At 37.6% G+C, this 15,753-nt stretch overlaps 1 non-coding gene across 1 annotated transcript; it reads right to left on the bottom strand.

Moving 5' to 3' along the window:
- Positions 1–15,649: 15,649 nt before the first annotated feature.
- Positions 15,650–15,753, bottom strand: LOC147473613 (small nucleolar RNA R71). Its single transcript, XR_015210381.1, has one exon. It is a non-coding gene; the product is annotated as a small nucleolar RNA R71 (small nucleolar RNA).

Genomic DNA, 15,753 nt, shown 5'->3' with positions numbered 1-15,753 from the left:
CAGAATATTTCTCCATGTCCACGAACTGTCTTTTGGTATGTTCATGGTCTAGAACCATTGCCCCTTGATATGTTGATGCCATGTCCAATCAACCCATATTGTTTCCTCTCTTGTAAATAGTTTGTAGATGAGACCACAATAGGCCCCCTTGTTCCATCTGTGCAGGTTCATGATCCCCAGACCTCCTTCGTTTTTAGGGAGACAGACCACCCTCTAACTCGCTTGATGGTGTCCCTTCCTCCCATTACTTCCAATCCATAGAAATTGGGCTCATATTTTTTCAACTTGTTCAAGCACTGTTTTTGGAAGAATAAAGATTCTGGACCAATAAGTGTGAAAAGCTAGCATCACCGACTTGATGAGAATCAGCCTTCCTGCATGTGAGAGGAGTCTTGAATTCCAATTGTTGATCTCGGTTGTAACCTTCTCAACTAGAGGTTAGCATTCTCTAATACCCAATCTTGTCGAGATGAGGGGAAGCCCGAGGTATCTCACTAGAAGCTTGATCAGTTCAACATTCAAAATGTCAGCTAAAGCAGAGGCATCCTGAGCATTTAATCCTCTAACAAGAATGGAAGTCTTGTGGTTGTTGATCTTTAAGCCGGTAGCTTTTCCAAAAACTTCTAGGCATATCTTTATAGCTTGAACTGACGAGCTCTCACCTTTGCAAAACATGAGCACATCATCCACAAATGCAAGGTGAGATAATTTCACTCTTCTGCACTTTGAATGATATGAAATGGCTTTATTTGCTATGCTCTGCTCCATAATAGAATTAAGAATCTCCATGACAAGCGCAAAGAGAAAAGGGGATAGAGGATCTCCTTGACGTAATCCTCTCCCTCCTGCGAAGTATCCTTCAGGCGCTCCGTTAATCATAACTGAGTATGAAGGGGTAGTCATGCACATACTGATCCATTTGCTCATGATAGGAGGAAAATTAAAGATCCTGAGCATCGCCGTTATAGAATCCTAGCTGACTATATCATAAGCTTTCTTTATGTCCAGTTTAATGGAGCATCTCGGGGTGCCATATTTCCTGTCATATCCTCTGAGAAGTTCATGAGATAAGAGAATATTATCCTGGATGGATCTGCCAGGAATAAAAGCCGATTGATTAGCCAGAACTAGATCATTGATGACAAGTTTAATCATGTTAGATATGACCTTAGAAATGCATTTGTAAATGGTATTGCATAATGTTATAGATCTAAAATCTTCAACCTTTGAAGGATTGTTGTCTTTAGGGATGAGACATAAAATAGTAGCATTAACACCTCTAGGAAATTTGCAATATTTAAATGCATTCAAGATGGCAAAAGTAAAATCTTGACCAACAGTGGACCAGCAGCTCTTGAAGAAAAAAGGAGTGAATCCATCTGGGCCAGGAGCAATGTTATCCTTCATATCAAAAAGAGCTGACTTAACTTCCGCTGGAGAAATGTCAGACTCAAGAGAGCTCTTCATGAGAGTGGGAATAACTGCTTTGACATGTAATATGTTAAAGAACTCATCACCACTTATTTCTTCTACTTTAGAACCCAGAATGGTAGAGTAGTACTCTACTATGGTTGTATTTACCTCGGCCTGCCCAGTCACATTAATGCCTTGAGTATTCTGAACTGACCATATGCCCCTTCTGGCTTTCTTTTCTTCCAGTGATTTGAAGAAATAGGCCATGCATTTATCTCCCTCTCTCATCCATTCATTGTCTTGTTTGCCCTTGATATCCGCATCTTCAATTCTGGCCAAGTCACTATATCTCTGTAGGGCTTCCTTCTCTTGCTGGCCCAAGATAGGATCCCATGGATTAGCTTGTACCTATCTTTGCAGATCATATAACCGAACCCTAGCTTGTTCCACTTGCCCATGTAAATTTGAGAAGTTTTTTCTGGCCCAAAGCTTTATTCTTCCTTTTATATTCTTCAGTTTCTGCATGAGCAAATATATTGGATTCAAGAAAATTTGTTCTTGCCAGACTTCTTGCAGAATATTCTGGAATTCTCTTTGTTCTGTCTAATAATTTTTGAATCTGATAGGGGCAGCTTTACTTTCATAGTCACTCCAATCTAGCATAATTGGTGAGTGATCCGACACCCCATGAGGTAAGAACTCTGCCTTCAAAGCCGAGTATTCATCATTCCATAAATTGTTCACCATGCATCTGTCTACCTTAGACATGATTCGACCTTCCTTCAACCTTATTGTTCCACATGAAGAAAAATCCATTATAGTTCAAATATTAAAGACCTGATCTTTGAATACATTCCACAAAATCCTCCGCTTCTCTTGGATGCATAGGCCTTCCCCCTGTTCTTTCTTCTGCTTTGGTGATGTTATTAAAGTCACCCACTATTGTCCAAGGCATGGAAACAGAATTTTGTAAAGAAAGAATGTCTCTCCATAAGATGAGTCTAGCTGCTTTGACATTTCTGGCATAAACAACTGTCAAAAGAAATTCTTCACTGGTAGGGTTTGATAGAGTTATATACTAAAAGCATTACTTTTATAATAATTCTAATTCTTTATATTTTGAATGAGAATCATATGGGCAAATGTTATGCATATTATATATGTTATTAGTTATATGCATGTGTCTAATACTTTATGTTGTTGATGATATAGTGTGTGGTGACACACAGAAGATCATATCATCAGTACCTTATAAAGTATAAGTAAACGTTTACAACCTAGATAGATTTGGACAAACCATTGGTACAGTTGTAGTATAATCTGGTATTAGTCTATCTTGACTATAGGATTACACTAGTACACTTTGTGTGTTTTGAACAGGACCAAGTGAGGTTGTTTATCTTTATACTGACTATATAAGAGAACAAACGCCTATGTTATTATGGACGTTTGTCCTCTTAATCCGGATATAATAACGGGCACTTATGTGCATTGTACATTGCTTTAAATCATCAATGAGTGAGATTCATTTGTGAATCAACAAACTCGAGGGATTGGGAAATAACATTGTATGTAAGGTGTGTTGTGGATTATAGAAGGAATTCGTGTCCCGCAAGAAGTCGGGCTGATGATGTCCCCTTGAGGAGCTCATAAGGATTGTTGATAAGAGCCCAAAACTGTAGTTTTAACCCCTTAACAATCATACTTTTAGACCAATTATGTGAGTGATAATTAAGAGTTAATACTGATTACGTGTGTTTATGCGTTTCAGGCTTCAAAGTCAATTATGTGCAGAAATGTGCCACTTTGATGAGATAAAGGAGCAATGGTTAGTTGCTAAGGAGTTCTGTGATTAAAGGCCAACATTCAAGAAGACAAAGCCTTTCTAAAGCCCGGACAAAGCTGAGAAGTCAAAGTTAACGCGGGCAGAAACAACACACAAAGTCAGCAGAACTTCCAAAGGCCGAATCTTTGGACTCAGACCTCAGAATTGGGCCTACCTTATGTCAAAATGACCGACTCGGAAAGAGCTTTCCAATGGTCTAAGCTTTGACCCAATCGGAGGAGCAGAGATGGACGAAAAGTCTGTTGAATCGGAATCCAACTAAAAAGGGGTCTGTGGACTGAAGGAATTGGGTTTTGGGCCTGATTCTCTGGCCCAAAACATGGCTCCAAGCTGAGAAAACATAAAAATGATAGTTTACCTACGAAATGAACGATGAAACTTAAAACGTAAGTAAAGTAAAACTTATTATATGTCTAATTTATCAAGTTTTCTACTCTCAAATCTATCGAAATAGAGTGGAGTAACAAATTCGTTCCACTCCTAGTTCTCTAGCATGGAATGTTTTCTAGTCTAATTAATCGGTCTTAAGTCTAATGAGAGCTTTACGAGGGGTGTTATACTACGATAAAATATGAAAAGCAATATGTTGAATGTCACTACGAAATATACGGAAATACTGAAATGTGAATCTAGATAAAGAATTAGAGGGGAATTGAATCCACCTCGAATCCAACTTAATCACCTAGAATAGACTGTTGTAATCCAATTCTTACGTTCTTACGGCAAGAATTGCTCGTTCTAATCCCTAATTAACATGGCATTTCTACCAATTATAACTAGCATGTGAGGTCGTCCCACCCATTCTCATGGCTTAAACACGACCTTCTAGAATGGAATAGACTCTACAACGCTTCTACACTATACAACTAAGTTTTCATCAAGGCTTCATCAACCCCTCTAATGGAGGTTTTAGCCTTGATTCATCAAACCATCATTTCCCATTGAAATTGAATACAACATATTACAAAGATTCTAACTTTATGAAATTTAACTAAACAATAATCGAAATCTAATTAATAACTAAGAATTGAATGATAACAAGAATTGAAATTAGATCTAATAAATTGTAAATGACAAAAATCAAAATTGACAAGAATAACTATTTTATTTATCTAATCAATGAAGAACAATGATTTAAAGTTTTAATCTAAAACAGGGAATGAAATTCTAAAACTAAGACCTAAAACTAATTAATGGAGGCTACTAATCTAATTTCTAATCTAGGTCTAACTATCTACCTCTAACAAAGAGCTAAGCTTTTGTTTTTATACTTTCAGATCCAAAAATCGTCCATGGGCTTGGAGCCATGTTTTGGGCCAGAAAATCGGGCCCAAAACCCAATTTCTTTAGTCCAAAATGGGCCCTTCAACTGTAGTTGGCTTCGACAGATGTTTCGTCCACTTCTGCTCCTCTGATTGGATCAAGGCTTGGTCCATTGGAAAGCGCTTTCCGAGCTGATCTTTTTGACATAAGGTAGGCCCAATTCCGGGGTTTGAGTCCAAAGATACGGCCTTCGGAAGTTCTGCTGACTTTGTGTGATGTTTCTGCCCGCGTTGACTTTGACTTTTCAGCTTTGACCGGGCTTGAGAAAGGCTTTGTCTTCTTGAATCTTGGCCTTTAATCACAGAACTCCTTAGCAACCAACCATTACTCCTTTATCTCGCTAAAGTGGCACATTTATGCACATAATGGACTTTGAAGCCTGAAATGCATAAAAACACGTAATCAGTATTAACTCTTACTTATTATTCACATAATTGGTCTAAAAGTATGATTATTAAGGGGTTAAAACTACAGTTTTGGGCTCTTATCAAACCACCCCCACACAGCATTTTGGTTGTCCTCAAGCATATATGAGAAATTAGAATAAGTGACCAAAAATGGAGTTCTAACTACTTTCATTTCGCTGAGTGCGATTGCATTTACCATATGCAATAAGGCCTTAAACCACTAGGAATTCCCTAGTGGACTAGTATAGCCTCGTGAGAGTTTTCTAGTGAAGTTACTTACAAACTTCATCTATACTACAACGACTAAGAAATAAAACTATTGTTTCCTCATTCATGTCTCAACTATCTATACATCTCACTAGCAAATGAATAAGAATAACCAAGTCAAAAACCTAAGCTAATATATGCATAATAATCAATCATCTAGGATATAAATATATATACTATGAGTAATACTATGAAATGCCTAGCAGGTTCGTTTCTGAAACTCGGAATAGCGTCCTTAAGTAGGTTCTCACAATAATAGTCAAGATACAACACTCACGATTTTTCCACTCAAGTTTCACTACTCCGGTCTTGCTAGATGGGCACACTTTACCTTACAATCTCAATGACCCACCAGAAGCCGAGTCGATCAATACATCCGCCACTTACTATCACACTAACCTATTCCTAATTGAGCTAGAGGTCTTTATTAGGTGTTGCATGGGATTAGGAGATGGTTTAAGAAGGAAGGAAATGGATATTCAAAAAGGACAAGTCCGAGATAATAGAGTCTTCATATTATGTAACTAGAGAAAACCTTGTTATTTACTTTTGCTTCTACACTTTGTTTCCATCCTTAGCCATATTTTTTTCTTTGGCTTTTGACTCCTTTTATTTATTTATTTTTTTTGGAGTTTTTATTTTATTTCTATTTTTATTTTTCTTTTCTTTGGATGAAAACTTCTTTTATTTATTTTCTGAAGCAACTAACTAATTTTTATTTACACAGGTTTTTCTCTTCTTCTTTCTTCCTCATTCTATTCTCAGACTTATTCTAAGTTGGGTAGGTTAATTTTTTTTTTTTTTATTTTTTTTTTTTATTTTGTTTTGTTTTTGTAACAGGGTAAAGGATTTGTGGTTTATGAAAGGCTAAAGAAAGGCTCAGAGGGGCGACTAGCGGAAAATAATTCATAGGTTTGAATTTCTGGCTATATCGATCCAAAGAGGGCCAAAATTCTCGCTTAGGATATGGCATAGTGATCAAGCAAGTGGACGTGTGATTTCTCTATCCGGATTTTACTTCTCCCTTGTGTCATTTCTCAAATGTTTCGCTCATATAAGGCTTTATGCTATATTCTCACAGGATTTGTAGAATAAGTACTCTAGCCTAAATTTCAGAAACTTACTGTTAACAATCATAGATACTCATGTAATATATTTATAGGTAGATGCAAAGATTATTACCTACATATTAACCTAAGTTTCTAAAAATTATTCTAATGCAAAAGCTACATGAGACTTCTAGATTATTAAGAGCATAGAGAAAGAACAATACCGATATTCCTAAGTGTATAACAAAAACTTATTTATATTTTTAAAATTTTTGAAATTTTAACTAGAAAACAAATGCATATTATACATATCTATATCCTAACAGATGCCTTAATTGCACGTGTTTCTATGCCCACCCCCAAACAAGAAGCATGTTTTGTCCTCAAAGCATTTAAATAAAGAGGGTAGAAAAATACCATGGAAACGCGTGAAATTCTAGAACATCTACAAAACAAGGTTAAAACATACTAATATAAAAAACTGACGCAACTCTATAAGAGTTCGACCCATTATGGGGTTAACAGAGTTAAATAGCTTGGGACATAAGCAGACACTAACTGGAATTAAAAGCTTACCTTATCTCCCGCTTTTATTCTTCATCCTACTCATACTCTTCTTCTATAAAGAAGTGAGGTTCCTTCGCGTCCATAAGCGGTTCCCAGCCTATGTATGTGATCACCTCGCGAAACCAAGCACCATAAGTAGTGCTTTGGAACAAATCTTCGAAAGACTGTTCCGGTATTATTGTAGGAGATGTCATCTCAAAACTACGCTCTTGAATAGCTGTAAATGACCCGGGAACAACCCGTAGAAAACTGGAAATTTTCTGGTCTACGAAAAGTCGAGCGCAGCACGCTCCCTTGGGCGCGAAAAAGCGATTGCAAAATTTCGAAAATGACTAGGGCAACGTGCGCGCTCCATCAAGCAGAGGTGCCCTCCGAGGTGTTGATGGTTGAAAATTGTGACGAACAACGGGAAACGTGGGAGTGAAAGGTGAGAGATGAAAATTAGGTGTAGTGTGGGTTGTGAGTGTAGAATGAATGAAGTTTTATAGGATTTGAATTGTTAAAACGAATCGGGAAGTTGCCAAAAAGCTTTAAGGCAATTTCCGGAAACAATAAAATTTCCGAACCCAAAAACGGAAACAACTCTTATTCTTGATTCTAAAATAACCCTAATATCTTTTAGGTTGAATTTAGGATAGAACCTACCTATTTTATCGAGATTTCATCCTACCATGATATTTATTCATAGATATGCCTATTCAGCAATATTCTCACCCTGACTTCGAAATAACTTCTAAAAAATGGAGGTCATATAAAAATCATGCTGGACTACATAATACCACCCCCAAACAATTTAGGAAAGTGGGATCAACATTAAACAACCACGCACAATAAAATAACCACATTATATTAATATTGTCATTCAAACAACATTTCACTACAAAAGTCAAAATTAACTACGGAATTTAACAACGTAACATCCTATCTACTAAAAATAAATAAAAAACAACATCAAAACAATAAACAAGAAGAAATCTAGCTACTCTTCAAGGGAGCGAGGTGGGGGTAAGAATAGGAATTTGAGTGATCAAGAATGGAAAAAACAACACCCCACCCTCAAACAAATTTTTGAAAACAGGTTTGTAAAAATTTGTTTTAAAACGTGGGTCTTTTAAAATTCAGATTCCTGAGACTTGTTAGATTACTATTTTTATAGCTTTAAACTTTTTTACTTTTTATGAATTAGGTTTAATATAAAGGAAAACAATAAGCAGTAAAGACATAATTCACACCATAGAGAAACATGACTTAAAAAATGATAAAACATGCAAGAGTGGAAAACGTGAATTATGTGAAACGTGGACTTAGGATCCGTACTTACAGCCACACACTCCATAGGGAGGGCCCGGTTACCTGAATGGTGCACTCACTAATATATGGAGGTGAAAGGAAGTGCACCAAACACAAAAATTGAGTCGTTTATAGTCAGATACTCGAGACTTTATCTAAACATATGTATGAACATGCAGGTTTATCATATATCAACAACCTAAATAGTTGTGGATCATTCCATAAATAAATATCACAGAAAACATATCCAAACACAATCAAGCACCAAGATTTCCTACTGGCCTTGACCTAGTGGAATGAAAGCAAAGTCGGATAGACCTATATTATAACCGAGCATGCACCTTCTGTTTCATCTTTGAACGAGAGGGTGTCCTAGTGAATAAGTGTGGAAAAGTGAATGGTTGTGGAAGATATGATGGATATGGATAAGTTGTAGAAGGAAAGCATGGAAAAATGAGGATGTGGGTTTAGCACAAAACTCATTTATGGTGTAGGTAGGGACTGTCTCAATTCTGACAATGAAGGTGTCAAATGGTTTGTCCTTCTGAAATATTTATTTGCTAGGAGGATTTAAAAAATTATGAAGCACAGGAGAAACAAGAGGGTCCAGTGCAAACTCTAGGTTCCTTTGAAAAGGTGGAGGGTGGGGAATATTGGTGATGGAAGGTGAATGGTTCTCAGCTAGAGCTCTCAAGTCCATATCATCAGAAGTCTTGATATATGCAAGACATTCCTCAATAGGTGGGTCAAAAGGATCACTGGGGTAGAGATTAAAAAATTCATCTTCCGTCATAGCGTCAAGGGATGAATGGTTGTTGACACCGGGGACTCCACGAAGTGGTAAAGAAGAAGTGTAAAAAGAGTTGAAGGAAATCTTCTTCAATTTAGCCTACTACCGAGGAGTCATTGTTAAAGTCGAATTTCGAAGGAAAGGAATTTGTTAATCTGTTTCTCCTAAACATGTTTTGAAGTAATCTTGAGCTAAGCTCTCGATCATGCTAACCTCTCCATTTGTAGATGAATCGGGATACCGCGGTCCTCATTTTGAAAACATTTACCTCAACAAAAGATGGCCAAAGGACAAGGACATCGAACCATCGCGACAGTTTATAAGCCCGTTGGCGAGCTAGCTAAGAAGGGGCCTTCTAAAATGAGGTACAGAGTCGTTAGTGACTTATGTGTCGAGGATAACGAAGTCGGCTGGGTAGTAAAAATTTTGGACTTTAACCAAAGACGTTTTCAACCACACCCTTAGGATACTTAATAGGGACCATCGACTAATTGCAACGCGTCATTTTAATAGGTTGCATCTCCTCTAGACCTATTTGTTTATACAAATAAAATGGGAGTAAGTTAACACTAGCCCCCAAGTCTAGTAAAGCGCGGTCGTCGTGTGAGAATCTCCTAAGGTGCATTGTACAGTAGGACGACCAGGGTCCTTGTACTTAACAATTCCGTTATGTTCAGATAGAGTTGGGAATTGTTCAGTTAAAAAGGCGTCTTTTGGTATGTTGGTCTTACGCCTAGTAGTGCATAACTCCTTAAGAAACTTAGCTTGGTTAGGTAGCTTTTTAATAGCTTCGAGAAAAGGAAGGTTTATCGTTAAATTTTTGAAAACATTCCTAATCTCCTCAAAGTTTGTATCCCTGGTTAGCATGGCTAATTTCTGGGGGAACGGTGGTTTCGCTCTATATTTAGTGTATGGCTCGACTTGATGTGTAACCTTGGCTTTCTGTTTCTTAGGTTGTGGTTTAACTGGTACCTCTACAGTGGTAAGCTCTTCAGTGTCTATTTGGGTATCTAGTTCGATATCCGGTGTAGGGAGTACTGATGGGGTAACTATAGGCATAATTACTTTGTTATCAACCACTCTTCCAGAGCGGAGAGTGGTGATGGCATTTAGCTCACCTACGGTTGTAGTTTCCGTACTAGTATTACCGTTTACCTCAAAGCCTGTGTTTGCTGTTTTAGGGTTTGGTATCGCTTGGCCTGGAAACACGCCTTTTGGTTGGGGTTTCTCTTGGGCTAACTATTGGTTTAAATTATTAACGGATTGTAGAATGTGTTGGTTAGATTGAGCCATGGTTTGGAAAAGTTGTTGGCTCACCTGTATGAAGGTGTCAAGACTATCCGGTTATGTGGGTGTAGTGGTCACGGGTGGTGTGACTGGAACTATCTTGTGTTGATTATTTATGGGTGGGTTGTGATAGTTATTATTTACCGGAACGATACCTCTATTAGCATTATAATTATTATAACTACCTTGACCTTGTCGAGGTTGCGCTTGGTTGTTATAATTATTATAATTACCCTGACCATGTCCTTGTCCTGGTGGAGCTTGGTTATAACTGTGCGTTAGCCTAACATATTGATTATTGTACCCTGGAGGTGTGATTTGTTGGTTATTTCTCCAACCGAAGTTGGGATTTTGTCTCCAAGGGCGTTAGGTTCACTATTAATGGAACAAGAATGTTCATAGGCTATAGGGCGGTAGAATTCGGGATGCTTTCGGGACTCAACCAGAAACTACATGGATTTGAATTTACATTCATGACGGGGATAGGCTTTTGTTGTACAGAAATGGCCTCTACCTTTTTTGTGAGGGATTCTATTAGAGTTTTAAGCTCAGGATCTGATGTAACCTCAAACATACTGGTAGCCTTAACTGTTGAAGAAGAACTAGCAGAGCGGGAGTAATCATCACTACCCCCCCAATTATTATTACGCTTAGTCTGATCTTCCAAAAATTTATAAGCCTCTGAGGCTCCTTTACTGAAGAAACTACCCCCATTCATTATGTCAAGGACTTCTTTATGGTGGTGTAGAAGTCCTTTGAAAAAGGCACGAACTAACGTGTCTTTTGCTAGGTGATGGTGTGGACACTCTATAAGGAGATCGGTGAAACGATTCCAAGCCTCTGAAAATGATTCATGAGGATTTTGTCGAAAGAAATGAATCTTGGAAAGCATCTCATCCTTCTTTAGGGGTGGGTAAAAATGTTCCATAAACAAATTGAACAAGTTTAGCCCTCTGAGTCCATAGATTTAGGCTTGGGCGTTAACCAAGACGCCTTTATCGGCTAAGGTGAAAGGGAATACCCTCAGTTTAATTTGTTCCGCACCAACCGTAGGATGGTGGAATGTTGTAAGGACTTGTTCAATCCTACGCATGTGCTGATAAGGTTTTTCATGGTTGAAAAACGGGTAACAAATTAAATATATTTGGGGGGATGCGGAAATCCCCCACTGGGTCTGCTAGAACGATGCAAGATTTAGGGCTATCGCTCTAGGCTTTGTAGAAGTCGGAGAGAGGAGTCTCTCTTTCTTCAGCCATTATGTCAGGTGTGGTTGGTGGGATAGTAGTTAGAGGTGTAGTGATTGGTATACTCGATATATTTGTTTGTTGACGTTGACGGTTAATTACGTTCGGTGTTTTTCTCCGACCAGACCTTAATCTCATGCAAGTCTAAGTCTAAAAACACACGAAAAACAAACCAAACAATCTTGATATATTAGTATGAACCTCTAACCGGAGATCACGAGGTATGGAAGAAAGGAATACCTGATAAGCGTCCTTGCTTCGCTTATGAATAGCGTCTTGTTTACGTGTTCGATGTAAAATAACAAGTTAGAACACTGAAAAACTTAAAAATCGAAGTTCAAAACAAACTTGTAGAAATCCGGTAAAATTTTGCTTAGAGGCGGGGCCAGGTGAGAGGACGGTCGCTCCGTGTAACTTGAAGTTACAGTGTTTAAGGGCGGTTCGCGCTCAAGGTTCCAGGCTTATGGGCGCAGGTGAGCTTTCGGTTTGAAGCGCCGGTCGCTCGGTGTAATTTTGTCGCGAACTTTTCAACAAAAATGAGCAGACAACCACGGTATGAATCAAACAAGGGTGGGTGGGTTTAATGGGACTTAAAAATGACTAATTATACTATGAAAACAATGCTAAAGTGAAACTAAGATGGCAGCGACGCCATTTGATAAAACATAAAAATAATAGTTTACCTACGAAATGAACGATGAAACTCAAAACGTAAGTAAAGTAAAACTTATTATATGTCTAATTTATCAAGTTTTCTACTCTCAAATCTATCGAAATAGAGTGGAGTAACAAATTCGTTCCACTCCTAGTTCTCTAGCATGGAATGTTTTCTAGTCTAATTAATCGGTCTTAAGTCTAATGAGAGCTTTACGAGGGGTGTTATACTACGATAAAATATGAAAAGCAATATGTTGAATGTCACTACAAAATATACGGAAATACTGAAATGTGAATCTAGATAAAGAATTAGAGGGGAATTGAATCCACCTCGAATCCAACTTAATCACCTAGAATAGACTGTTGTAATCCAATTCTTACGTTCTTACGGCAGGAATTGCTCGTTCTAATCCCTAATTAACATGGCAATTCTACCAATTATAACTAGCATGTGAGGTCGTCCACCCATTCTCATGGCGAAACACGACCTTCTAGAATGGAATAGACTCTACAACGCTTCTACACTATACAACTAAGTTTTCATCAAGGCTTCATCAACCCCTCTAATGGAGGTTTTAGCCTTGATTCATCAAACCATCATTTCCCATTGAAATTGAATACAACATATTACAAAGATTCTAACTTTATGAAATTTAACTAAACAATAATCAAAATCTAATTAATAACTAAGAATTGAATGATAACAAGAATTGAAATTAGATCTAATAAATTGTAAATGACAAAAATCAAAATTGACAAGAATAACTATTTTATTTATCTAATCAATGAAGAACAATGATTTAAAGTTTTAATCTAAAACAGGGAATGAAATTCTAAAACTAAGATCTAAAACTAATTAATGGAGGCTACTAATCTAATTTCTAATCTAGGTCTAACTATCTACCTCTAACAAAGAGCTAAGCTTTTGTTTTTATACTTTCAGATCCAAAAATCATGCATGGGCTTGGAGCCATATTTTGGGCCAGAAAATCGGGCCCAAAACCCAATTTCTTTAGTCCAAAATGGGCTCTTCAGCTGCAGTTGGCTTCGACAGATGTTTCGTCCACTTCTACTCGTCTGATTGGATCAAGGCTTGGTCCATTAGAAAGCTCTTTCCGAGCCGGTCATTTTGACATAAGGTAGGCCCAATTCCGGGGTCTGAGTCCAAAGATCTGACGCCCTTCTAAGTTCTGCACGACTTTGTGTCTTTGTTTACGCCCGCGTTGACTTTGACTTTTCAGCTTTGACCGGGCTTGAGAAAGGCTTTGTCTTCTTGAATCTTGGCCTTTAATCACAGAACTCCTTAGCAACCAACCATTGCTCCTTTATCTCGCTAAAGTGGAACATTTCTGCACATAATGGACTTTGAAGCCTGAAATATATGCATAAAAACACGTAATCAGTATTAACTCTTACTTATTATTCACATAATTGGTCTAAAAGTATGATTATTAAGGGGTTAAAACTACAGTTTTGGGCTCTTATCACAAGCCCATGCACGATTTTTGGGATCTGAAAGTATAAAAACAAAAGGTTGACTCTTTGTTATAGGATAGATAGTTAGGTTAGAAAATATCTAGTAGCTTAGGATAGAAAGTAGCCATTTGAATAGCTTCTAGATCTAGTTTTTAATTGTTTTTTAAATAAGTTTAGTTCATTTCATTTCTTGTTTGAGATTAAACCTTTAAAAGTATTGTTATTCATTTGATTAGATTAATAAAATAGTTTATTGTTATTCAATTCGGTTTTTGTCATTACATTTATAGATCTAGTTTAAATTCTTGTTGATATCATTTCTTAAGCATTAATTAGATTTCAATTATTGGTTGTTAAATTTCATAAAGTTGGAATCTTGATATTATGTTTAGTTTAGATTCATATGGAAATGATTGCGGAATGATTCTCGGCTAAACCTCCATTAGAGGGGGTTGAGAAGCCTTGATGAAAGCTTGACTCCGTTTATCGTAAAGTCATCGAATTTTCTATTCCACTCTAGAAACGATTAATTCACCATGAGAATGGGTTTAATCGTTCACATGCTAGTTATGAATTGGTAGAAATGCCATATGTAATTAGGGATTAGGAAGAACCAATTGTTCTGCATAGCAGTTCAATTCGGATTACGACGATTCGTCGTTAGTAAGTTAAGTTGAGTTAAGGTGCAATCAATCCCCCCCTAATTCCTTATCGTAGAAGCAACGCAGCATTCCGTAGTTAATTAGTCGTACCTTGTGGGTAGTTTCATCGTAGTTATTAATTCGTAAATCTCTCATTAGACTTTAGTTAAGATTATTTATACTTTGAGAACATTACATGCGAGAGAACTAGGAGTGGAACGAACTTACTACTCCACTATATCTGTTCAATAAATAGAGAGTAGAACAATCTTTGATAAATTTAGGCACGTAATTTAGTTTTAGTTTTACTAGCGTTTAGAGTTCTCGCGAGCTTTATTCATTGGTAAAACTAGCGTTTTACGGTTTATCAAATGGCACCGCTGCCATCTTAGTTTCACTTTCGCATTGTTTTCGTAGTATAAGTACTCTTCTTAAAGTCCCATTTCACCCACCCACCCTTATTCGATTCTAACTGTGGTTGTCTTTTTTCAAAGCATTAAACTTCCTCATAAAAATTGCATGGAGCGCACTCAAGCGCTAAAGTTCTTGGAAGTTGAGCGACCAGCGCTTCAAACAGAGCGTGACCCGCGTTCAAACACTGTAACTTGAAGTTTACACTGAGCACACCTGCGCCCAAAGTGAGCTGCCCCTTTCGGTGATTTTTGCCGGTTTCCACGGGTTTGTTTGAACTTCAATTTTTCAAGTTTTTCAGTGTTCTAACTTGTTATATACGAACAACACGCCAGAAACAAGATGCTATTCATAAAGCGAAGCAAAGACTTGTCGGGTATTCCTTTCTTCCACACCTCGCATCTTCTGTTAGAGATTTATACTAGAATATCAGGATTGTTTGGAGTGTTGTCGTGTTAAGTTAAGTTTGGTCTTAACCTTGTATGAGATTAAGGTCTGGTCGAACAAAAACACCTAACGTAATTACACGGCAACGTCAACAAGCACACCTATCTAGTATACCACTCATTGCACCTCTAGCTACTATTACACATACTCTACCTGACACAATGCCCCACGAAGGAGAGACTCCTCTCTCGGACTTTTATAAAGCCTTGAGCGATAGCCCTAAATCTTGCATCGTTTTAGCAGACCCAGTGGGGGATTTCCGAATCCCCCCAAATATTTTTAATTTGTTACCCGTTTTTCATGGTTTAGACCATGAAAAACCCTATCAGCACATGCGTAGGATTGAACAAGTTCTTACAACATTCCACCATCTTACGGTGGGTGCTAAACAAATTAAACTCAGGGTATTTCCCTTCACTTTTGCCGATAAAGGCGGCTTCTTGTTAACTGCCTTTCCTAATTACAATGGACTCGTGGGCTAAACTTGTTCACCTGTTTATGGAACATTTTTACCCACCCCTAAAGACGGATGAGATGCTTTCCAAGATTTATTTCTTTCGACAAAATCCTCATGAATCATTTTCAGAGGCTTGGAATCGTTTCACCGATCTCCTTATAGAGTGTCCACATCATAACCT

Source organism: Coptis chinensis, unplaced genomic scaffold (genome assembly GCF_015680905.1).
Source record: "Coptis chinensis isolate HL-2020 unplaced genomic scaffold, ASM1568090v1 utg2180_pilon_pilon, whole genome shotgun sequence".
In the NCBI taxonomy this organism is placed as follows: Eukaryota; Viridiplantae; Streptophyta; class Magnoliopsida; order Ranunculales; family Ranunculaceae; genus Coptis; species Coptis chinensis.
The sequence above is the reverse complement of the archived record's forward strand: the minus strand, read 5'-3'. Positions and strand labels throughout refer to the sequence as shown.